Source organism: Cetorhinus maximus, chromosome 15, assembly GCF_964194155.1.
Source record: "Cetorhinus maximus chromosome 15, sCetMax3.hap1.1, whole genome shotgun sequence".
NCBI lineage: Eukaryota > Metazoa > Chordata > Chondrichthyes > Lamniformes > Cetorhinidae > Cetorhinus > Cetorhinus maximus.
In genome coordinates this window covers 67,754,470-67,778,529 of record NC_135893.1, presented here as the reverse complement: position 1 = coordinate 67,778,529, position 24,060 = coordinate 67,754,470, and the positions used below count along the sequence as shown (strand labels likewise).

Genomic DNA, 24,060 nt, shown 5'->3' with positions numbered 1-24,060 from the left:
ACAGAAGAACCATGATCTAACTGAGTAGTGTAGCAGGCACGAGGTACTGAATGGTGTACTCCTATTCCTATCCTGAAGACATGAGAAGTGCCATATAATTGCACCTTGGTTTGGTATGTAAACACAAACTATTAGGAGAAATGGGATCTTTGTTTATTCCGTCATAAAATTCCAATTTGATCTCACATTTTCTAATCTTGCCTTAGCTTCTTGCATTGGGTGACAGTGGAGAGCATATTGCGTGTTAATGCTTTCTTTAACCTTGGAGGGATTTCTTTCCATATATTGATTTTAACAGAGCATTAAAGGCTACTGTTTGCATTTGTTCTGAATGTTAGTTGAAACTTGTCTCATTTGAAATCTCCGAGAATATATAAAGTAGATTTATTAAATCTACTTGACTCAAAGGCAATTTCTGGAGATGAAAATAAAAAAATTGAAGTAGCGTTTGGCAAGTTTTCAGAAGGCAGTGTGTAGACTATCAAGCATATAACAAATTACCAAGAATTATATACAATGTCCAGCAAAGGAACATGCCAGTCGGCCCTTCTGGTCTATTCCAGTGTTTGTTCTCCATACTATCATCCTCCCACTCCTCTTTCCCCCCCCCACCCCCATCAGCATATCCTCTTTCCTTTTCTCCCTTATGTGTTTATATGCTGTCCCTTAACTGCATCTGTGTTAATCATCTCTCCTACTCCTTCTGGAAGCAATTCCTGTATTCTAACCAGAGTAAAGAAGTAGATCCTGAATTTTTTATTGGATTTATTAGTGACTACCATATATTTATGGTTCATATATATCATGGATTCATTGGTGACTATGTTTATGACTATTATTAATAACTATATTTAGTCACTATATTTGATGTATATTTATGGATTTATTAGTGACTATCAAATATTTATGGTTCCTGGTTTTGGTCTTAAGTGAAAACACCTTCTCTACTGCTACCGTTCGGCCGTTCTTCTAGAGAGAGCCTCAGACTGTCCAGCCTTTCCTAATAAGTATATCTTCTCAGTTTTGATATCACTTTTGTGAATCCACTTTTTGCCCCTTCACCCCTTTACATCCTATCTATAATAGAGACCAGAGCTGTGCACAGTACCCCAAGTGAGGTATATACAAACCAACACAGAAAATGAATGTACTGTAGACCAACTGGAGTCTAAAAGGGATGCGTTAACACTGCCTCATTCTGCCCAGTCCAAATTTTGATAAGGCAATATTTGAGAAGACTCAATTTGTGAGACCCGGCACAGGACAAATAAAATTCCTCTCATTTCTTTTTAATCAAGCTGTGGAGAGGTGTGAAAAATGGTATCTTATCACCCAAAACACTTGTTCTGTGCCAACTTTATTTAATGTTGAGAGATAAAAGAAAAAAACACTTCAAATACTGGAAGTCTGACATAAAATGGTCGAAGGGTTTACACCCAAAAAGTTGATCTGTGTTCATTCTGTTTTCAGATGTTGTGCTTTTTTTTTTAGCAGTTTACTTTGTTGCTGGTTATGAAAAAGAATATCATAAGCTTCTTGGGAGATATTACTCACTGTGTTCACTTTATCTACATATTCACTAATATAGGTTTAAGTTGTGAGCTACAAGAGTAGGTAAAACAAGCCCTTTTGGTGTTAGTTATTTGCTTCCTCATCTCTTTTGATGCCATGGTTGCAGTATTACCTGTGCCCTTACACCCTTATAAGTGGAATGTATTTGGATTAACCTTTGAGATAAACTCATAATTTAATCTTCTCCTCCATCCCCTTGCTTGGGCAAAAGCTGGATTTGCTTTGACAAAAATGAAATTTTTTTTTGTAAATTTAATGTTGGTATTGACTCTTTTAATTTAGTCATGGCACATAAGGTGTTAACTACTGGACTACTTGAAAACATGTCCCAGCCTAACTTAATAATGTTTTGCTCACTATTCTGTTGTCTCCGGGCAGTTTGCTTGAGGGAGAAGTGAAGCTACACAATTCGAACACAAACAGGCAATGTGATTTGTTTGATATGTATCTCATTGTCAGCTCCTTTTGCATTTAGTACAGTTATTTAAATTGATTAACGTTCCAACAATGCATCTGGGCAGGCATGTAGTCAGCAGCAAAGTGATGGAACTCACCACTGACCTCAAAGAGAGCCGTCCACCAAGACCTATTGTACTGTATGGCGTGGATCTCCCCTTCCCCAACTTTAATTTGAATCTGGTGCCAAGTCAGGGAGATCTCCAGGCGTCCAGCAACAATGATGTCATCAAACAGGATAAGCAGCCAATCACACTGAAGCATTCTCACCAACAAGAAACAAGGAAATAAAATACACTGATTATTCTTCACTATTCATAAATTTTACAGAGAGCAAATTTAAAATTGGGATGACATTGGGAAGCTAAAATATCATAAACTTACAAAGAAATTAAAAACTGAATTTTTATCATAATGGAAAAACTTGACATTCCACAAATATAAAATTAGTTTTCCATGGACAAAGAGGATCTTCAGCAGTAGTTATGACTTAGTATACCTTTAAAACCCTATTACACCTTATTAATAAGAGAGAACCTTCTGGCTTTTTTTTAACAGTGATATTACAGCATAAAAGGGGGATTTTCATCAGTTCAGTGATTCCTAATTGATAGCAGTCTGCGGGGACTTCAACAGTGCACCCTGTGGAGGAGCAAGGAATTGCTGACAGCAACTTCTGGATTTCCATGTTTAACTGCGAATGTGGGGACTCTAGAGGTTGTTGTCAGTTTTGCAGAGTAATGACAGATGACAGTTTCGCCATCAACAAACTCTGGGCCAAAGGTTCCTCAATGATTTGAAAACAATGAAAGCATGAAATAGAACCAGTAGCTAAAAGCTTCAAATCTTTTTGGAACTTCTGAAAAAGGTTAGTCAAGTAGGTAACTTCTGTAGTTGATGAGAAAATGGAAATAGCTGGTTTATGAATAGTCAGCTTGGTACAGTATTGCATACTATTAATTGCTGCAATATTAGGAAATAGACAAGTTTAACTTGTAAAAATATGTTACAGTTTTGCCATTTTTACATTTTTTCAGTCACGTTTTAATAAATTAAATTGGAATGTTGAGGCCTAAACAAATACTGTAATATATATCATTCTGTCACTTCTCAGAGACGAGGAGGATCCAAGTAAAGATCTGGGATAGACTGATTTAAAGAAGAGTTTTCTGATTATTAGACAGGGTACAGTAATAAAGTTGCCTAGATATTGGGGCATGTGTAAATGTTTCTGAGGGTACAGAGAGTGAGGATTCATCTAAAAGAATAGACTAAGACACAGCAACCAAACTTATCTAAAATAGTTAGTTTAAAAGGATTCAAATCCCTAATATGTTACTATATTTGAACTGATAGTTCTCTTGGCAACAATGAAGAAAAAAACAGTTAAGAGCAGTTTTTGATGAAATGGAAGAGTTTAACTTGTTTCTAATGGAGAACTACATGGAATACAAAGTAGAGCACATTACAAACAATTAGTCTGCAGACCAGGGACATGATTCAGTCAGAAGGAATAGTAACGAGATGGGTGCGAAGCTAATATGTGTTTTTTTTTTTGGTTATACTAGTTGTGGGAGCACTTTTGGCCAGGACACCAAGCAAACTTCATACTGCACTTTGGATAGTGCTCTAGATTCATTAACACCCACCAAACAGCTAGACTAGGCTGTGCCTCAGTGCCTCATCCAAAGGTTGCACCCCTGGTATTGCACAGCTCTTTCAGTACAGCTCTGGATTGTGGGCCTAGATTATGAACCAAATTCCTGGTGTAGTGTTTGAAATGCTGCCTGATCCAAAGGCAAAAACCAAGCAGGCACAAGTAGAAAAGTGTCACTTTAGTCAAAAAGATACATTTACTGTAATAGAGTGTCTGTATTTGAGAACATTTGGGTACTATTCATAGATGAATATTCATCTTTGGGATGGAGTTCCGTAACTGGGATTTTATGTGCGACGCTTAAATTTTCCCTTAAATCATCCTACGTAAATCAACCTGATTTATTAAAAACAAAGAATTTATTTTAAAAATGGAGTCAAGCAGGACAGCATTGGTTAAAGCCATTGAACTCTTGAATCTCTGGAAAATATCAAGAATAGAATATTATTTGTTGAATACAATTAGTGTAACTCCTTGATTACACTATTTAAGAAATAAGAGATTCTCAACTGTACTATCTCAAATATAAGAACTGGAGTAGACCATTTAGCCCCCTGAGCCTGTCCACCATTCAGTTAGATCATGGCTGATCTGTGATCTATCTCCATATACTTTGCCCATATCCCTTAGTCTTTGGCCAACAAAAAATCTGTCAGTGTGAAATTTAAAATTAATAATTGATCCACCATCAATTGCCATTTGTGGGAGAGCTTCAAATTTTTACCACCTTTTGTGTAAAAGTGTTTCGTCACTTTACTCCTGAAGGATTTGGCTTTAACTTCTAGACTATGCTCCCTGGCCCTAGACTCCCCAACCAGCAGATGTAGTTTCTCTCTATTTACCCTATCTGTTAACCTTTAATATCTTGAAAACTTCAATCAAATCTCCCCCTTAACTTATCCTAAATTCTAGGGAATGCAACCCCGGTTCACGTAATATCCTCATAATTTAACTCTTGGCATCTCAGTGTCATTCTGGTAAACCTACACTCCCTCCAAGGCCAGTACATCCTTCCTAAGGTTTGTTGTCCAGAACTGTTCAGAGTACTCGAGGTCTAATCAGGGCTTTGTATAGTGGAAGCATAACTTCCACCCCCTTGTATTTCAGTCCTCTAGATATAAAGACCAGCATTCCATTAGCGTGTTTGCTTATTTTCTGTACCTGTTCATGACATTTTATCAACCTATGTACCTGGGTACCCCCACGTTGCTTTGGACCTCTGGCTGGAGCTTGTGGGAGCTTCTGGTTGCCAGTGAGAACCAGGGCAAACACATCTGCAGTAAATGTTTTTGGTTTGAGGAGCTTAAGCCCAGAGTTATTGAGCTTGAGGCAGTCTAAAGCTGAACCATGCTGGGACCAGTATCCTTGCAAACTGCATAACTAGGGAAGTAAAGAGAATTTTAAACTAAATAGTGGGGGCAAGTGATCAACTGTGGGCAGAAATGGTATATCAAAGATTCGAGAAAAGGCAAGTGAGAAAGGCATTAATATGGGAAATGATAAACAGACCGTGACAGGAAGGGCCAGAGAGTACAAGTCTAAGAATAAATCAACAGCTAAGGCTAAAGGTTACAAAAATAATAGAAAGTCAAAACTTAAGGCTCTGTATCTGAATGCACGTAGCATTCGAAACAAAACAGATGAACTGATAGTGCAAGTGGGGATTAATAAGTACGATCTATTAGCCAATGCAGAGACATTGGTGCAGGATGCCAAAAATTGGGACCTGAATATTGGAGGGAATATGATTTTTAGGAAGGATAGGAAGTTAGGAAAAGGTAGAGGGGTGGTTCTGATAACTGAAGACAATATTAGCATAATAGAGAGGGATGACCTAAGTTCAGGAAATCAAAATATAGAAGTAGTTTGGGTAGACACGAGGAATGATAAAGGCAAGATGTCGCTTGTGTACAGGCCCCCTAACAGTAGTCACAAGGTAGGACGAGCATCAAAGAAGAAATAGTGGGACTTTGTCAGAAAGGTGCATGGGGGATTTTAATCTACATATAGACTGGAGTAATCAGATGGGCAAAGGTTGCATAGATGACAAATTCATAGAATGTTTTTGGGATAATTTCTTAGATCACATTTTGGAGCCAACCAGGGAGCAGGCTATATTAGACCTGGTAATGTCCAATGAGATAGGATTAATTAATGACCTCATAGTGAAGGCGCCTCTAGATAGCAGTGATCATAACATTACATTCAGTTTGAGGGAGAGAAGAATGGGTCGAAGACTAGTAGTTTAAACTTAAATAAGGGCAATTATGAGAGCATGAAAGCAGAGCTAGCGAAAGTGAACTGGCAATTTAGGTTAAGGGATAGGTCAATAGAGATGCAGGGGCAAACATTTGAAGGGATATTTCAGAATACACAGAATAGACACATTTCAACAAAGAAAAAAAAATTCCAAGGGGAGGACACGGTCTGTGGCTAACTAAAAATGTTAAAGATGGTATCAAACTTAAAGAAAAAGCATATAATTGCGCAAAGAGGGTGGCAGGTCGGAAGATTGGACAGAATATAAAAAACAGCAAAGAATGATTAGAAGACTAATAAGGAGGGAAAAATTAAAAGTATAAGAGAAAGCTAGCTATAAGTATAAAGACAGATAGTAAGAGTTTCTATAGATCTTTTTAAAAAAAGAGTTAACAAAGTGAGCATTGGTCCTATAGAAAGTGAGTCTAGAGAGTTAATAATGGAAAATAAGGAGATGGCAGATGAATTTTGCATCTGTTTTCACTATAGAGGATACAAATAACATCCCAGAGATGGTTGTAAATCAGGAATTGGAAAGAAGGGTAGAACTCGAGACAATTACAATCACCAGGAAAGTGATAGTTAGCAAATTGTTGGAACTTGGGTTGACGAGTCCCTGGGTCCTGATGGATTTCATCCTATGATCTTAAAAGAAGTAGCTAGTGAGATAGTTGATGCATTGGTTTTAATTTTCTAAAATTCATTAGATTCGAGGAAGGTTCTGTTAGATTGCAAATTGGCAAATATAACATCTTTATTCAAAAAGGGAAGGAGACAGAAAGGAGAAAACTATATACCAGTTAGCTTAACATCTGTCATAGGGAAAGCGTTAGAAGCTATTATTAAAGACATATAACAAGGTACTTGGATAAATTCAAGGTAATCAGATGGAGTCAACATGGTTTTGTGAAAGGAAAATTATGTTCAACCAATTTATTGGCGGTCTTTGAAGAAGTAATATATGCTGTGGATAAAAGGTGGATGTACTGTACTTCGATTTCCAGAAGGCATTTGATAAGGTGTCTCATCAAAGATTATTGTGGAAAATAAAAGCTAATGGTGTAGTGGGTAACATTTTGGCACGGATAGGGAATTGGCTAACTAACAGAAAGCAGAGAGTAGGCATAAATGGGTAATTTTCTGGTTGGCAAGATGTGACGAGTGGTGTGTGACAATGATCATTGCAGGGGCCTCAAGTCTTTATAATTTATATAAATGATTTGGATGAAGGGACTGATGGTATGGTTGCTAAACTTGCTGATTTCACAACTTGCTTTCTTACCTAATTTTGTGTAGAGGACATGAGGCTACAAAAGGATATAGATAGTTAAGTGGGTGAGCAAAGATCTGGCAAATGGAGTATAATGTTGGAAAATGTGAGGTTGTCCATTTTGGCAGGACAAATAAAAAAGATGCATATTATTTAAATGGTGAGAGATTGCAGAGCTCTGAGATGCAGGGGGATCTGGATATCCTTACGCCTGATTCACAAAAAGTTAGTATGCAGGTGCAGCAAGTAATAGAATGTAATAGAAAAAGCTAATAGAATGTTATTGTTTATTGCAAGGGGAATTGAATGCAAGATAAGGGAGGTTATGCTTGAGGTACACGGCATTGGTGAGACCATGTCTGGAGTACTATGTACAGTACAGTATTGGTCTCCTTATTTAAGGAAAGATGTAAATGCATCGGAAGAAGTCCAGAGAAGGTTTGCTGGACTAATACCCGGCTTCAGCAGGTTGCCTTATGAGGAAAAGCTGAACAGGCTAGGCTTGTATCTGCTGGAGTTTAGAAAAGTAAATGGTGACTTGATTGAAACATATAAGATCCTAAGGGGACTTGACAGGGTGGATGTGGAGAGGATGTTTCCTCTTGTGGTAGAATCTAGAACTTGGGGCCACTGTTTAGAAATAAGGGGGCGTCCATTTTAGACAGATGAGGAAAAAACTTTCCTCTCAGAGGGCTGTGAGACTTTACAATTCTCTTTCTCAAGATGTGGTTGAGGCAGAGTCTTTGAATATCTTTAAGGCAGAAGGAGATAGATTCTTGATAAGCAAGGTGGGGGGAGGTGGTGAAAGGTTATTAAGGCTAGGCAGGAATGTGGTTAAAATTAGATTACCATGGTCTTATTGACTGGCAGAGCAGGCTCAAGGGGCCAAAAGGCCTATTCCTGCTTCTGCCCCTAATTCATATGTATGTTCATATGTTCTGCTGTTTCTTTCTTTTTATCAGAACTAAGGGTTCAGAATTACAATACAGCATTAACTGTTCAATTCATCGCCGCATCACTAAGCCCATCTGGACTGTCTCTCAGCTTTCCGAGTTAAACTTAATGCAGCCTGTCAGCTTTAGTGAATTTCCAGGGTTATAGGATGTGATCAGCAAAGTTGGTTCTCCTTAATTTATGAAGCAAAGCGATAAGTTGCAGTCATATTCTTCCTGATCCTCTACCTGGAATCTCAAACTACATCGCGTATTGTTGCTAGATGTAGGGTATCTTGACTGCAGTGTGTACTATCTGCAACAAGCCACCAAGGCAGCACATCCTAAACCTGTGACCTCTACCACTGAGAGGGACAGGGAAGCAGGTTTATGGGAACGTCACCACTTTCAAATGCATCTTTAAGTCACACACCAACTCAAATTCATAGAATTACAGAATCATATAAACACCAAAAGAGGCCATTCCTATGGTGTCTGTGCCAGTTCTTTGAAAGAACTATCCAATTAGTCTCACTCCCTTCCTTTTTCCTCCTAACCTTGTGATTTTTCTTTTTCTCCAAGCATTTATCCAATCCCTTTTCTGGATTTGGAAATATAATGCCATTTCTTCTTCATCTCTGGGTTGAAATCCTGGAACTCCTTTCCTAATAGCACTTTTGAGTGTACTTCCACCACATGGACTGCAGGGATTCAAGAAGGCAGCTCACTACCCCCTTGAGGGCAACTGCTGATGTGTAATAAATGCTGCCTTGCCAGTAATGCCCACATCCTCAATGAATCCAAAAAAAATCTGTGCGTGATCTTACTTCCTTAAATGCTAGCGTAGCGCTTTGGCTGTTTTGAAATAATATGCCAGTCAATCTTTGTGTGTGTTGGTATTTAAAATCACCAGTCTCCAGTTTGCTTTGCTCCACATTTATAATGTAAAGTGAGTTCTTGTTAAAGCTGGTTTTATAAAATTGACATGCAACTGGCTCCTGGCATTCAGATCTTCCACTGCCCATAGCAGCACAAGAGAAAATTTATCAAGTTCCTCTCAGCCAGCTTGGCAACTGGAAAAGCCACTGATAGGAGCAAGCCTTGCTTCTTCTCTTCGGCTTTGCTATTACCTCATGTGTTGGGACCAATGCCACTGACATGAAGTCAAAGCAGCTTTGCCCTGCACCTCCTGACGTTGTTTGGACAGAAGAGGTGGAAGAGTGGCAGAGAACTGCTTGTCCATCCAATGCCTTCCAGTCACATGTTTAAGGGCATTATTGTGACCCGGTGTATAAATTTGGGCTCAGCGAACTAGAGTTTTATATTGGGTTCCCCTAGAACCTGCATCCCACTATCAACAGAGACCTCCAATTTCCCAGTGCTGGCAGACCTTGCATTTTGGGAGGAGAAAGCCCAAGGGAGTGCCAGTCCCCTGCTGACAATAATTAACAGTTACAAAAACCAGGAGTGCAGGTAGTGCAACAGTGGGGCTAAGTCAAATTGTGTGTGAGTGCCTCCTGAGGTGGCCTTTGGCCTTGAATACAAGCTTGAGTCAATATTAAGCTTAAAACTCATGCTGTCCACATTAACTGTGTAGTGTTGAGGTGTCAGCTGTGGCTCAGTTCATAGCACCCTCGCTTTTGAATCAGAGGGTTGTGGGTTCGTGTCCCACTCCCGGAAACCAAGAACTGTGATTGTACTCAAAAGAGTTGCAATCTGTGACTGTTGATAACTCGAAAGAATTTTAACTGTGTAGTGTAATGCCATTATAAGTATTCTATTACAGATCCTGGGGAGACTTAATCATACTGCATGTGTTTAGCTCTGATTGATAAATTGGATCATTCTTGGGGAATTAAGGGTTAATGACCACCAAAGAAAAATTGTTTTCAAAGTCTCAACAGATGTGCTTGCAGTGGTGGAAATATCCAGCTGTTTGCCTTTTGAATCCGAAAGACAGCATCTTATTTTTGGAAAGTAATTCCTGGACTAACATTTCTCTTAACTAGGTTTGCTTTTTAAATAAAAGGAAGAATAAAGAAAGCTAAATGAGAAGGTTTGAGATACTATGTTATTGACCTTGTATGTTCCTAAGTGTATTTTCATGCGTTGACTTGCTTGACATTGCTTGAGGATTTTGATTATTTCCCACAACCATTCCCAGATCGTTGTTCCTCAATTTTCCACTGAATAATCAAGACAACTGCTTTGCTAATGTAATTTTTTTTTTTCAAAATCTTTTCTTAATTGTCAGCTGTGGTACCATACATGCCTCTGAGTCACATGGTTGAAGTTGCAAGTTCCAATCCAAGACTTGAGCACAAAAATCAAGGCTGACACACCAGTGCAGTACTGAGGTAGTGCAGCACTGTCAGCGGTGCCATCTTTCAGCTGAGATGTTAAATTGAAGCCCTATCTACCTGCTTGGTGGATGCAAAAGATCCCATGGCACTATTTCGATGAAGAACAGGGAAATTATCCCAATGCCCTGGCCCATATTTATCCCTCAATCAACATGACCAAAACAGATTATCTGGTCATTGTCATATTGCTGTGTGTGGGAGTTCACTGTGTGCAAATTAGCTGCTGCCTGTTCAACATTATCATAGCGACTACACTTCAAAAAGTACTTCATTTGCTGTAAAGTGCTGAGGGGGTGAGGCTCCTGGCTTGTTGGAAGGATCTGACGGGGAGGGCCTTTCTCACCACCAGCCAAGCTACATCTTGGTGCTTGTTGGAAAGTTCTGGCGATGAGGCATTCTGCCAAATGACTTTGACAGTCTGCTCGGGGAACCATCCCACAGGATCCACCCTCTCCTTTTTCTGCAGGGCCTCTAAGACGTTACGTGCCGACCACTGCCTGATGGACTTGTGGTCAAATGAGTTTCTCTGTATAAATTTTTCCACGAGGGACAGGTGGTACGGCACAGTCCAACTACTTGGAGCGTTCCGCGGCAGCATGGTCAGACCCATCCTTCGCAACATCGGGTACAGGTAGAACCTCAGCACGTAGTGACACTTGGTGTTTACGTGCCGAGGGTCTACGCACAACTTGATGCAGCCGCACACAAAGGTGGCCATCAGTATGAGGGCGATGTTGGGCACGTTTTTTCCCCCTTTATCTAGAGGCTTGTACATCGTGACCCTGCGGACACGATCCATTTTCGACCTTCAGAAAAAGCGAAAGATGGCTCGGGTGATCGCCATCGCGCAGGAGTGTGGAATAGGCCAGACCTGCGCCACGTACAGCAACAGCGAGAATGCCTCACACCTGATGACCAGGTTCTTACCCACAATGGAGAGGGAGCGTTGTTCCCACATGCCCAGTTTTCTTTTCACCATAGACACTCGCTCCTTCCAGTTTCTAACGCATGCCCCGGTTCCTCTGAACCATATCCTCAACACCTTCAGGCCGTCAGCTCTGACGGTGAAGGGGACAGAGGATCGGTCAGCCCAGTTCCCAAAGAACATGGCCTCGCTCTTCCCACGATTTACCTTGGCTCCCGAGACCAGTTCGAACTGGTCACATGTGGATCAGTCTGCGCACCGACAGCGGATCCGAGCAGAAGACGGCGACATCGTCCATGTACAAGGAGGCTTTGACCTGAGTGCCTCCACTGCCTGGGATCGTCACTCCTCTTATGCCCGGATCCATCCTGATGGACTCAGCAAAGGGTTCTATGCAACACACAAACAGGACAGGGGAGAGAGGGCAGCCCTGCCTGACTCCAGACTTAAAAGGAAAGCTATCTGATTCCCACCCATTGATTGAGACTGCACTACTGATGTTAGTGTAGAGCAGTTTGATCCAATTGCGAATTCCCTCCCCAAACCCCATTTTGGAGAGCACATCCACCATGTAGGTGTGCGATATTCTGTCAAAGACCTTCTCCTGATCCAGGCTGATGAGGCAGGTGTCCACACCCCTGTCCTGTACATAGGCAATCGTTTCCCTGAGCAGTGCGAGGCTGTCAGAGATCTTCCTGCCTGGCACAGTGCAGGTCTGGTCAGGGTGGATCACCAATTCCAGACTTGACCCGATTGGCGATGACCTTGGACAGAATCTTATAGTCCACATTCAACAGTGAAATGGGTCGCCAATTTCTAATTTCCTCCCTTTCCCCCTTGTGCTTGTAGATGAGGGTGATGATGCCTTTCCTCATGGATTCTGACATGCTGTCGGCCAGAAGCATACTCTCGTACACTTCTAGCAGGCCTGGGCCGATCCAGTCCCACAGAGCCGAATACAACTCTGTCGGCAAGCCGTCGCTTCCGGGAGTTTTACTCTTCTCAAAGGACTCAAGGGCCTGAGTCAGTTTGTCAGGAGTTAGCGGTTTGTCCAGGCTCTCCCGTGTACTGTCGTCTAAGACCTCTGTGACAGAGGACAGGAAGGATCTGGAGGCCGGGCTGTCTGTGGGCTTCACGTCATACAATCTGGCATAAAAGGATTTGCTGATCCTCAAAATGTCAGACTGCGATGACTTTACTGAGCCGTCTTCTTCCTTCAGGCTGCTGATCACAGAGCTCTCTCTGTGTACCTTTTGGAAGAAGAAACGTGAGCGCGTCTCATCCTGCTCCACAGAGCGGACTCTGGATCGGAAGATGATCTTGGAGGCCTCCGAGGCAAAGAGCGATGCTTGCTGGCTCTTCACCTCTTGGAGTTCCTCCTTGACATTGACCCCCATGGACTGCAGCCGGAGCAGATTCTGCATGTTTTTCTGGAGTCGGGGCATTTCCCTCTGTTCCTTTCTAGCTTTCTGGGCACTTTTGAGGATGAATAACCTCTTGCTATTTCCCTTGATTGCTTCCCACCAGTGTGTCAGGGACTCAAAGAGGGGTTTCACGGTTCTCCAACCTTTGTAATCCCTCTTGAGCTCCTCAGTGTTCTCTGGGGTCAGCAGTTGCACGTTTAGCTTCCATGCCCCCTTGCCCACCCTCTGGTCTTCCTCTAAGTGACAGTCAGCCAGTAGGAGGCAGTGGTCAGAGAAGAATACCGGCTTGATGTCAGTGGACCTGACTGTGAACGCAAGGGACACAAACAGGAGGTCTACCCTGGAACGGATGGACCCGTCTAGCCGTGACCAGGTGTATCTACGCTGCGCTCCGTCTGCAGGGTTGCTGAAGACGTCGTACAGCTTGGCATCCTTAACTGTTTCCATCAGGGATCTGGACGTAGCGTCCAATCTGCTGTCGGCCCTGCCGGATCGTCCAGCCGCATCGATGATGCAGTTGAAGTCACCGCCCAGAATGACCGGCCTGGAGGTCGCCAGCAGCAGTGGGAGCTGCTGAAAGACCGTCAGCCGCTCGCCCTTTTGTGCTGGGGCGTACATGTTAATTAACCGGAGTGGAGCATTCTTGTACATTACGTCTGTTACGAGGAGGCTCCCGCTCACCACCTCCTTAACCTCGGAGATGGTGAAGTTGCCTCCCCGCAGCAGAATACTCAGGCCGGAGGAACGAGAGTCGTTTCCTCCTGACCAGATCGATGGCCCATGGGACCACCATCGTGACCTTTGCCTGTAGGAGCTGAGGTGCGGTATCGCACTCTCCTGCAGAAACAACAGGTCAGCTTTGACCTTGGCAAGGTAGTCCAAGGTCGCAACACATTGCGTAGTAGATTTAATGCCACGTACACTTATGGATGCAATCTTTACACCCATTTTAAAGCATTTAGTCTCTTACCCAACCTGTTGTCTTTGAGGGTTCCAGAACTTTGGTCTGCTCCTGCATACCCATAGTGTTCACAAATTGCCTCACTTTGGCTGGGCTGAGGAAACTGTCCTGAACCACCCCATTGGAGATGTTCCGCTCAGGTGGCATCTGGAGGATCGTGCAAAGAACGGGATTTGAAATGTCTTCTGTTGGAGAAGTCTCTCCGATCCTCTCCCTCACTGGGGCGTTGCTGCTCCCGGCTTCCCGGAGCTGGTGGGGGCTGGGGTGCGCTGGCCTCTTCAGGTTGTGGGCAAAGTTGGGGTGCGCTGGTCTCCTGATTGTCTCCAATGTTCTGGAGATCGGGTGTCTCGTCCTCCAACTCCCTAGAGCTTTGCCACTTCTTCTGTAGGTGCCGCCCTTGCACTTCTTCGTCCGAAGAGCAGCTGTCCTTGTCATCTGTGTCGGATGGGAGACACCTCTTGCCACTTGTCTGGGAAGTGGCTTGGTCCCTTCTTAGCCCGTTCTTCCTTTTGGCTCTCTTCACCAGCTGCCACTCCCCCTGCTGATTTTCTGCTGCTTCCTCCTCCATTGATTCGCTCTCCTGAGGAGTGGGAGGTTCAGGGGGCAGTGCTGTTGACTGGCTGTCTGCTGCCTCAACCTTTTCCTCCACCTTGTCTCTCTCTGTGCCCTCCTTTGTCCCGTTGTTCTCCCTGGGGGCTTTGGTAGTTGGAGGGTTGCAAGTGTCCTTGGTAGTAGTGACACGAAGCATTTCATTTGCTTCCCCCTCATTGGCTTTGGCTGCCTATGCATAAGTGAGGCAGCGTTTGGGGCAGGTCCTGTAGAGGTGGCCTGCCTTGCCAGACAGGTTGCAGCACTTAGTCTGTTTGCAGTCCTTTGTCTGGTGCCATTCCTGTTTGCAGTTCTTGCAGAGGGTGGCGCTGCAGTTGGCCGCCACATGACCAGACTTGCCGCATGAGCGACAAAGTTTGGGCTGCCCATCGTAGACAAGGTAGCCACAGCTTCCCCTGATAGCGAAGCTGGAAGGAGGATGGAAAATGGCTCCCTTACCATCGGTCTTGAGTGTGACCTTGACCTGGCGTTTGCATGTCCAAATCCCGAAGGTGTCTCTAACCTCGGTGCAGCTCCCAACCTTGTCGACGTACCTGGCGAGGAAGGTGAACACGTCGGCGGCAGGGACGTGGGGGTTGTAAAGATGCACAGTCACCACACGGTCCCGTTGCAACGGCAGAGCAAAGAGCAGCTTCACTGTCAGGATCTTCATCTCCGGCTGGTCTCTCCTCTCCTCGAACACCTTCAGGAACTTGACGCAAGCTGCCACACTCCTGAAAGTCACGTCGAAAAATCCAGCGCTGGGGAAGTCTTGCAGAGAGTAGATCTCCGCTTCAAATCCACATGCCTTCAACAGAACCAGCTTGATGAAGAAGGCCCGATCCATGGGTACTCCTCCTTTGCTGTCCTTCACCGTCACCCGAACGGTGTTATGTACCCCATGGTATGGGGCTCGACTGGTTATAGCCATCGCTTCATGACTACACTTGATCTTAGCCAAAAGGCCGAGAAGCCATCGTGGCTGTGGTGGAGATGAGACTGTCGTTCCCCTCCTTGTGGATTGTGCCTTTGCAAAGAAGGTCTGGAGAGAGATGCAGTGGCTTCTGTCGAGGTTCATCCCGAGCAGTTCTGTGACACAGGACTCTGTGCTCTACGGGCTGTTCCCAGGGACACACACCAAGACAAACATCAACTGCAGCTGGAGGATCATCAACTCGGTGAAAGATGCTCTTTGGTCTGCCCGAAACTTGTTGGTCTTCCAGCGCAAAGAGTTGTCCCCGACTGAGTGTTGCGGACTGGCACATTCCAAAGTCCAGGACCACGTGCTGAGGGACGCACTAAAGCTTGGGGCAGCCGCTGCAAAGGCGCAATGGGGAAAGGTCGCTGTCTAAGACCTCTCTGCCACAGTGCACCGAGGGGCTGGGAGCTGTTGGGAGCCCCTCGGGCTGTACAGCTCAAAATGAATGTCTGCATTGAATACTAATTGTATAATAATTGTATTGAAGCACCTCAGAGTGCAACATGACGTATGTTGATAACTCCAATACCATTGTCTGATTGTCTGCATTGACCATGTTGAAATGATTGTAATATTCATTGATTGTATTGATGCACCTTGTGATCCATGTGTAAAAGTTGAATCTGATTGTACTTTTGTGATTGTGATTTTGAAATGTTTTGGAACGTTCTTCCAGATGTTTTATGAATAAAGTATATTTTTCAAAAAAAAATTAGCTGTAAAGTGGGACGGTAATTGGCCAGATTGGATTTGTCCTGCTTTTTGTGTACATAACATACCTAGGCAATTTTCCACATAGTCAGGCAGATGCCAGTGTTGTAGCTGTACTGGAACAGCTTGGCTCAGGGTGCGGTAAGTTCTGGAGCACAAGTCTTCAGGACTATTGCTGGAATATTGTCAGGGCCCATAGCCTTTGCAGTATACAGTGCCTTCAACCGTTTCTTGATATGATGTGGAGTGAATCGAATTGGCTGAAGTCTGGCATCTGTGATGCTGGGGACCACTGGAGGAGGCCGAGATGGACATTTCTCAACATTTCTGGCTGAAGATTGTAGCAAATGCTTCAGCCTTATCTTGATGCTCCCTTGAGTGGGAACAGTTTCCCACCATTTACCCTGTCCATACCCCTCAGAATCTTGAAGACCTTTATCAAGTCTCCTCTCAGCTTTCTTTTCTCCAAGGAAAACCTCTCCAATCTATCCTCATAGCTAAAGTACTTCATTCCTGGGAATCATTCTTGTGAATCTCCTCTGTATTCTCTCCAATGCCTTCACATCCTTCCTCAAGTATGGTGTCCAGAACTGGATGCAGTACTCCAGATAAGGCCTAACTAGTGTCCTATACATGACCTTGTCAATATGGTCTCCTTACTCTTGTACTTAATGCCCCTATTGATAAAGCCTAAGATACTTTATGCTTTATCAACTACTCTCTCAACATGCCCTGCCAACTCCAATGACTTATGTACATATACACCGCGGTCCCTCTGTTCCTGCACCTCCTTTAGAGTTTCTCCCTTCATTTTATATCGTCTGTCCATATTCTTCCTAGCAAAATGAATCACTGCACACTTCTCTGCTTTGACTTTCATCTGCCACTTGTCTGCCCAATCCACCAACATGTTTATGTCCTTTTGAAGTTCAAGACTATCCTCATCACAGTTGACAATGTTTCCAATCTTTGTATCATCTGAAAATTTTGAAATTATGCCTGAACACCACAGTCTAGGCCATTAATATATATCAGAAAGAACAAGGGTCTCAACACTGACATCTGGGGAACTCTAGTACAAACCTTCCTCCAATGTGAAAAACATCCATTGACCAACACTGTTTGTTTCCTGTCACTCAGTCAATTTCTTATCCAAGTGCCTACTTTCCTTTTTATTCCATGAGCTAGAATTTTACTCACAAGTCTGTTGTGTGGTACTATATCAAATGCCTTTTGAAAGTCCCTGTATACCACATCAACAGCATTGCCCTTAGTAACCTTCTCTGTTACCTCCTCAAAAAACTCCATCAAGTTAGTTAAACATGATTTTCCCTTAATGAATCCACACTGGCTTTCCTTAATTATCCTGCACTTGTCTAAGTGACTATTGATTTTATCCCGAACTATAGTTTCCACAAGATTCCCTACCACTGAAGTCAAACTGACTGGTCTATAGTTGCCAGTTTTATCCTTGCACCCCCTTTTGAACAAGGGTGTAACATTCGCAATTCTCCAGTCCTCTGGCACCACCCCTGTGTCTAAGGAAGACTGGAAGATTATCACTAGTGCCTCTGCAATTTCCACTCTTACTTCCCTCAGTACCCTTGGAAGCATCTCTGGTCCTGGTACCGTATCTATTTTAAGTAAAGATAGCCTTTCTAAAACCACCTCCTTCAAATGGCTTTTGAAGCAGTGGCCACACCATGATATAAAAAAAGATGCCTAGTAATTTATACAGGTCCTTCTGTTTCTGAGAAACGCACCTGAATTGCTGTTGAATTGCAATCATTGTTGTTTTGAAGGCAAACTCAACAACTAATTCACACACAGCAATTTTACTACACATTACAATGGGACAAGTGACCAATTAACCTACTCTTGTTCAGGAAAGAATGCTGGCCTGGATACTTGGAGAATTCCTTGCTCTTCTTGAGAAATGGATGGGGCATTTTATCAGGGTGGGGTAGGTGGCAGGAAGCTTGCCTGCCCTTATGCCAATTGAGGCCATTAAGTAACCAATTAAGGTCCACTTAAAGGCCTCTTCCCAGCCCCGCTGTACTTTATCAGCAGCGGGTGGGCATTTCACCACTTGGGAGTGACTGCCAGATATATAGGGTCCCCCAGGTGGCAAAGGCTGCCCTCATGGAAACACGCCCCTGCCTAATTGGTCCACACAAGCCCGACTCAACTTACCAGGGCCACCTCCATCGTCGTCGTTCCAGGCTGACTGTTACCAATAGTGGCAAGCACTCCCAGTGGCGCTGCTGGCCCTTTGATTGGCTGGCAGCTCTTCAGGCTGAGGATCGGAAGCTCTGACTGCAGGCAATTAATTACCTGAGGAGCAAAAATGCAGTCGGTGTTTCCATGACCAGCCAGTGCGAAGTCTGAGATGGTCATTGACCTGACTTTCCACCAGTGGATGGGGCCACTGCAACCCTGTAAAATCCTGGCTCATGATTCTGAGGTCAAGATTCAGATGTAGACAGCCTGAGGTTATCTTGAAATGTTTAAAGTTTGTGTATTGCAGAATTTTTATCTATACCCAAGGACCTAGAAGAGAATGGTAAAAGCTGCACAGTGCAACAGTTTCCCCTCTCCCGAATGAGTAAAGTGGAGGAAGGGGACTGCTTCTAGGTCAATACAGAAACAACTTGCATTTATTTAGCACCTTAAACATAATAAAACATCCCAAGGTGCTTCAAACTTGGCTGGTTGACTTAAGGTGCAGGAGAGAGAGATGGAGACTTCCCATCCTCCTCAGTTGAGCTCCCAAGTTGGACCTGTTTAAAAAATATTGTTTATGTATTTGTTTATTTTGAGATGCTGGAGATGCTGGGTGGAGAGTGTTATGGGGAAGTGAATCTTCCTTACCTTTAGGCTCACTACTCTGCCCCACCATTATGGGTTTCTTGTGCTTCTTTTGAATGTCTACTTGATGAATTTAACAAGGTGACTTTGTATTTTTGCTGTTCTGCTTATCCTTTTTTACGGATGACATTAGGGCTCGTAGTGATCTAAAGCAATTTGTCTGCTTTGTGTTGTCTCTGGATCTCTCACTTTCTCAGACATGAGGGCTAGTTGTTAGATGAGTGTATCCACTCAGCAATGTTCTTGAATTTGGAACCAGTATAATCCCACACACATTTCTGTTTGGAAGTGCTGTACATGAACACACTGAACTTTTAACTCCCAGACTTAGTACAGTAAGTTTTTTAAAAAATAATAAGCTGCGGGCATTGCGAACTATCTCTCCAGTCTTTGATCCTGTTTGATTTGAGTATATTATAATAGACATGGTCCAGGTTTCCAGCCTTAACACCGATCAATAAATAATCCAGCCTGTACTGTCTACTCAGATAATTTGATGAAAGGCCCTGCAACTGAGCAATGAGATGTCCATGCAGTTGTTCTGTAGAAACTACTGTGACTGTCAAGGCACTTTTACTGACTCCCAGAGCAAGTTCAGCTTGTACGCGAGTGCTGTGGGAAGTTGGCCACCAGCACATGAACGTTCATTCTTGTTCTAAGGTAGTGCACGCTGCACTTGCCCAGTTTCTGTTGAGCTTCAATCGGACAACATCTGGTAGCTCACGTGATGTTGATTGTTTGCAGTCACCATGCAGCTGTGGAGATTGTTCTTTCAGATCTACTGAATTGCACTGTAGCATGGAAACTGGAAAGCAATTATTTAATCACATTTGCGTTCGTATATTTGTACCTCCATTTATTCTGCTTCTAATTATATCCTTTATGCCCCAAACCATCAGCCTGGATGAAGGAACACTCTGGGTTACAAATTCCTTTCATCAAGATCTTGGAGAGCTTTTTCTGTTCCCTATTTGATTTCCCCTTCCCCATCCAAATCATTAGCTTCTAGTCTTAATTAATAGCCCATCTGGTGAAAGAACGGGGTTCAAATTACTTTATTGATAAGCTGTTGGGATGTTAATGGAACATTTAAAACTGAGGCTGATCGATTTTCGTTTGGCAAGGATATGAAAAGTTATGGAACCAAGGTGTGTTGATAGAGTTAAGATACAGATCAGCCATGACCTAATCAAATGATGGAAAGCCTTGAGGGGCTGAATAGCTTCCTTCTGCTCCTATGACTTGTTGGCCAGTTATGTTTCCTGAACCTATAACTCTTTGATGCGCCTCATAATAATAACATTTTGGATGGTTAGAATTTATGGGATTTTTGAGGTATCAGCTATTAAATCTCAAAATGTGGCTTTTTAAATGCAAGCTTGAGTTGCTGATTTGGAGGACAAATCTGAACTAGCCAGCAGCATGTTCTGCCTATATAAAAAAATAGCCAGTGATGCATGCTGGCAGATGGTGTGCGATATGGAAGATTAGAGATGATAGCAATTCTCTGACGCGTTTTATTGATCAAGGCTGATGAACTTTCATATATTTTTTGCTCTGTATCTCTCATTGCCACATGTTGAGGTCCATTAATTGATCTGAAAAACAAATTTGGGGATTGATGTCAGGAAATATTTCTTGTGCAAAGAGTGAGCAACATTTGAGATAAATTTGCGGCATGGCAATGGAAGATAAATCCCGAGCATCATTTTAAGAGGCTGAGGTTGAATGCAGGGATGGGACTGTATTTTGCTGGATGGATGAGTCAAGACAAACTGAATGGCCTTCCTCATTTGTTTCTGCCTTGCATGCTTTACTGTATTATCAGGTTTTATTTCTCAGCAACGTTTTTAAGCCAGAGTGGAGGAGCCAATGTAGATCATTACAAGGACCCACCCTCCCACATCATAAAGAGAAATAATTTGAGATATTGCCCTCTGCCACTGTTTCGAGCTCATCACTTCCTAACTTGCATATTACATAGAATGGAGAGTGCTGAAACAGAAACAAAAATACCTGGAAAAACTCAGCAGGTCTGGCAGCATCTGCGGAGAGGAACACAGCTAACGTTTCGAGTCTGAATGACCCTTCAACAGAACTAAGTAAAAATAGAAGAGAGGTGAAACATAAGCTGGTTTAAAGGGGGTGGGACAAGTAGAGCTGGATAGAGGGCCAGTGATAGGTGGAGATAAGCAAAAGATGTCACAGACAAAAGGACAAAGAGGTGTTGAAGGTGGTGATATTATCTAAGGAATGTGCTAATTAAGGGTAGACAGCAGGACAAACAAGGTACAGATAGCCCTAGTGGGGGTGGGGTGAAGGAATCAAAAAAGGCTAAAAGGTAGAGATAAAACAATGGATGGAAATACATTTAAAAATAATGGAAATAGGTGGGAAAAGAAAAATCTATATAAATTATTGGAAAAAAAAGAGGGGTCGGAAAGGGGGTGGAGAGGGAGGAGAGAGTTCATGATCTAAAGTTGTTGAACTCAATATTCAGTCCGGAAGGCTGTAAAGTGCCTAGTCTGAAGATGAAGTGCTGTTCCTCCAGTTTGCGTTGAGCTTCACTGGAACAATGCAGCAGGCCAAGGACGGACATGTGGGCATGAGAGCAGTGTGGAGTGTTGAAATGGCAAGCGACAGGGAGGGCTGGGTAATGCTTGCGGACAGACTGAAGGTGTTCTGCAAAGCGGTCACCCAGTCTGCGTTTGGTCTCTCCAATGTAGAGGAAACCGCATTGGGAGCAACGAATGCAGTAGACTAAATTGAGGGAAGTACAAGTGGAATGCTGCTTCACTTGAAAGGAGTGTTTGGGCCCTTGGACGATGAGGAGAGGGGAAGTGTTGCACCTTCTGCGGTTGCATGGGAAGGTGCCGTGGGAGGGGGTTGAGGTGTAGGGGGTGATGGAGGAGTGGACCAGGGTGTCCTGGAGGGAACGGTCCCTGCGGAATGCCGCCAGGGGGGGTGAAGGGAAGATGTGTTTGGTGGTGGCATCATGCTGGAGTTGGCAGAAATGGTGGAGGATGATCCTTTGAATGAGGAGGCTAGTGGGGTGATAAGTGAGGACAAGGGGGGACCCTATCATGTTTCTGGGAGGGAGAGGAAGGTGTGAGGGCGGATGCGCGGGAGATGGGCGGGACACGGTTGAGGGCCTTGTCAACCACCGTGGGTGGAAAACCTCAGTTAAGGAAGAAGGAAGACATGTCAGAGGAACTGTTTTTGAAAGTGGCATCATCAGAACAGATGCGACGGAGGCAAAGGAACTGAGAGAATGTGATGGAGTCCTTACAGGAAGCGGGGTGTGAGGAGCTGTAGTCGAGGTAGCTGTGGGAGTTGGTAGGCTTGTAATGGATAATGGCTGAAACAGGCCATTCAACGCACCTGGTTTATGCTCCACGAGTCTCCTTCAATGCTCTTCATTCAATCCCGTCAATATATCCTTCTGTTAAAATTCTCCTTCCTGTGTTTACTTAGCTTCCCCTTACCTTCATCTATTCGTCTCAACCAATCCATGTGGTTTTCCCGAGGTAAACCTGCCTACTGCAATATGAGTGCTTCACTCAGATGTTTAATTGCATCTCCCATACATCAGGCATTAACACTGTTCTGTCATTTCTATTGAGGATTTCATTTTTCTTCAAAACTATGAAAGAACATAATAATTGCTGGAACAATAGCGGATACTAATTGGATGGTAATTATGGTCATTGGCTTAAGTGTTCTTGGGAATTAATTGGGTCTATCTAGCCTTTTCCCAGCATAGGATAGGCCCCTCCTATCATTAGAACAAGAATTAATAAGTGAGGACTTAAACTTAGCCCTTTCCTGTGCCTAGTGGCACATGAGGCAGACACATGTTTGTGTCTGTTTCCATGGCTGTTGTTTTTCCTTGGAACAGGTTGCCATTTATCGCCAGAGGCTATAGCTTGAGGGGCGCCACTCCGCATCAAGCATGGCTGACAAGGAGATTCTCCCTCTCTTACCCATGCTTAATAGGTGTATTGAAGAGATTTACTGGTTGACAATAGGCTCTAAGCTCCGGTAATCTCTCCCTAAACCTCTCCACATCTCCCTCCTCCTTTGAGACACTCCTTAAAATCTACCTCCTATCTTAATATCCCCATACCTGGCTCAGTGTCACTTTTTCTTTGATAATACTCTTGTGAAATGCCTTGGAATGCTTTACCATGCCAAAGGTGCTATGTAAGTGCAGTCGTTGTCATTTTTGATGCCATAGTAAACAGTTTCTTGGGATGCAACTTTCCAATGTCCTTAGCAGCAGATGGCCTGAGTTAGCAGCAGGGCCAGGGAAAGATACAGAGATGGCAGCAGGCAGATTTTGTGGTAGAGAAGTCAAATAGGTTGGTTGTGACATGTTTGATTCAGCCTGAGGCAGTGACTGTTTCAAGGGCATTCCCTAGTCCCAGACACACCTCCCGTGGCCATTAAGTCCTGGAGTGGCACTCGAACCCAAAGCTTCTGGCTCAGAGTTAGGGACGCTATCCATTGCGCCACAAGACCTCCAAATAAGTGATGAGGGGGCACTTTATTTCCAGTCTTATGCCCCCAAACTACTTTGTGTTACAAATAAGATTTCTCCCCCTCAGTAGAGATCTGCCGTTTCTCACTCCATGTTTCTCTGTTAACACTAACAATGAATGAGATCAGCTCTTAGTGGGCCCACAGGGATTCCTACCCTCTGAGATAACTGTCATAAAATTGATTCCATCTTCTGATCCTGCAGAGCTGCCGATCAATCATGTGAATGGGATCAAAGCCACATGGTATAAGACTGATTAGCCTTGATCTTAACCCACAACCATGTAGTTCATGGCTCTGTCTAAAGGTAAATAGAAGCAATCAGCCTTGTACTATACTCTATTTACACAATTCAGTAGATGTGATTTTTTTTCTTGTCGATTCCTCCGTCGCCTCTTCCTTAGTTACTGGTTATATTTACACTGTCTTGGCTTCAGTTCTTGTAAAATTGAACAGTGCAACTATATTGTATAATAGTTGATTACAATATCCTGTGCAAAGCTGCAAGATTGTAATGATAGTAAAGCATTTAATTTTAATGACAAAGCAATTTGAA

General features: G+C 43.4%; 1 protein-coding gene across 1 annotated transcript in view; it reads left to right on the top strand.

The window, feature by feature from the left end:
* chlsn (cholesin) overlaps nt 1-24,060 on the top strand; it is a 352,627-nt gene that overhangs the window by 95,997 nt on the left and 232,570 nt on the right. The window lies entirely within an intron of this gene.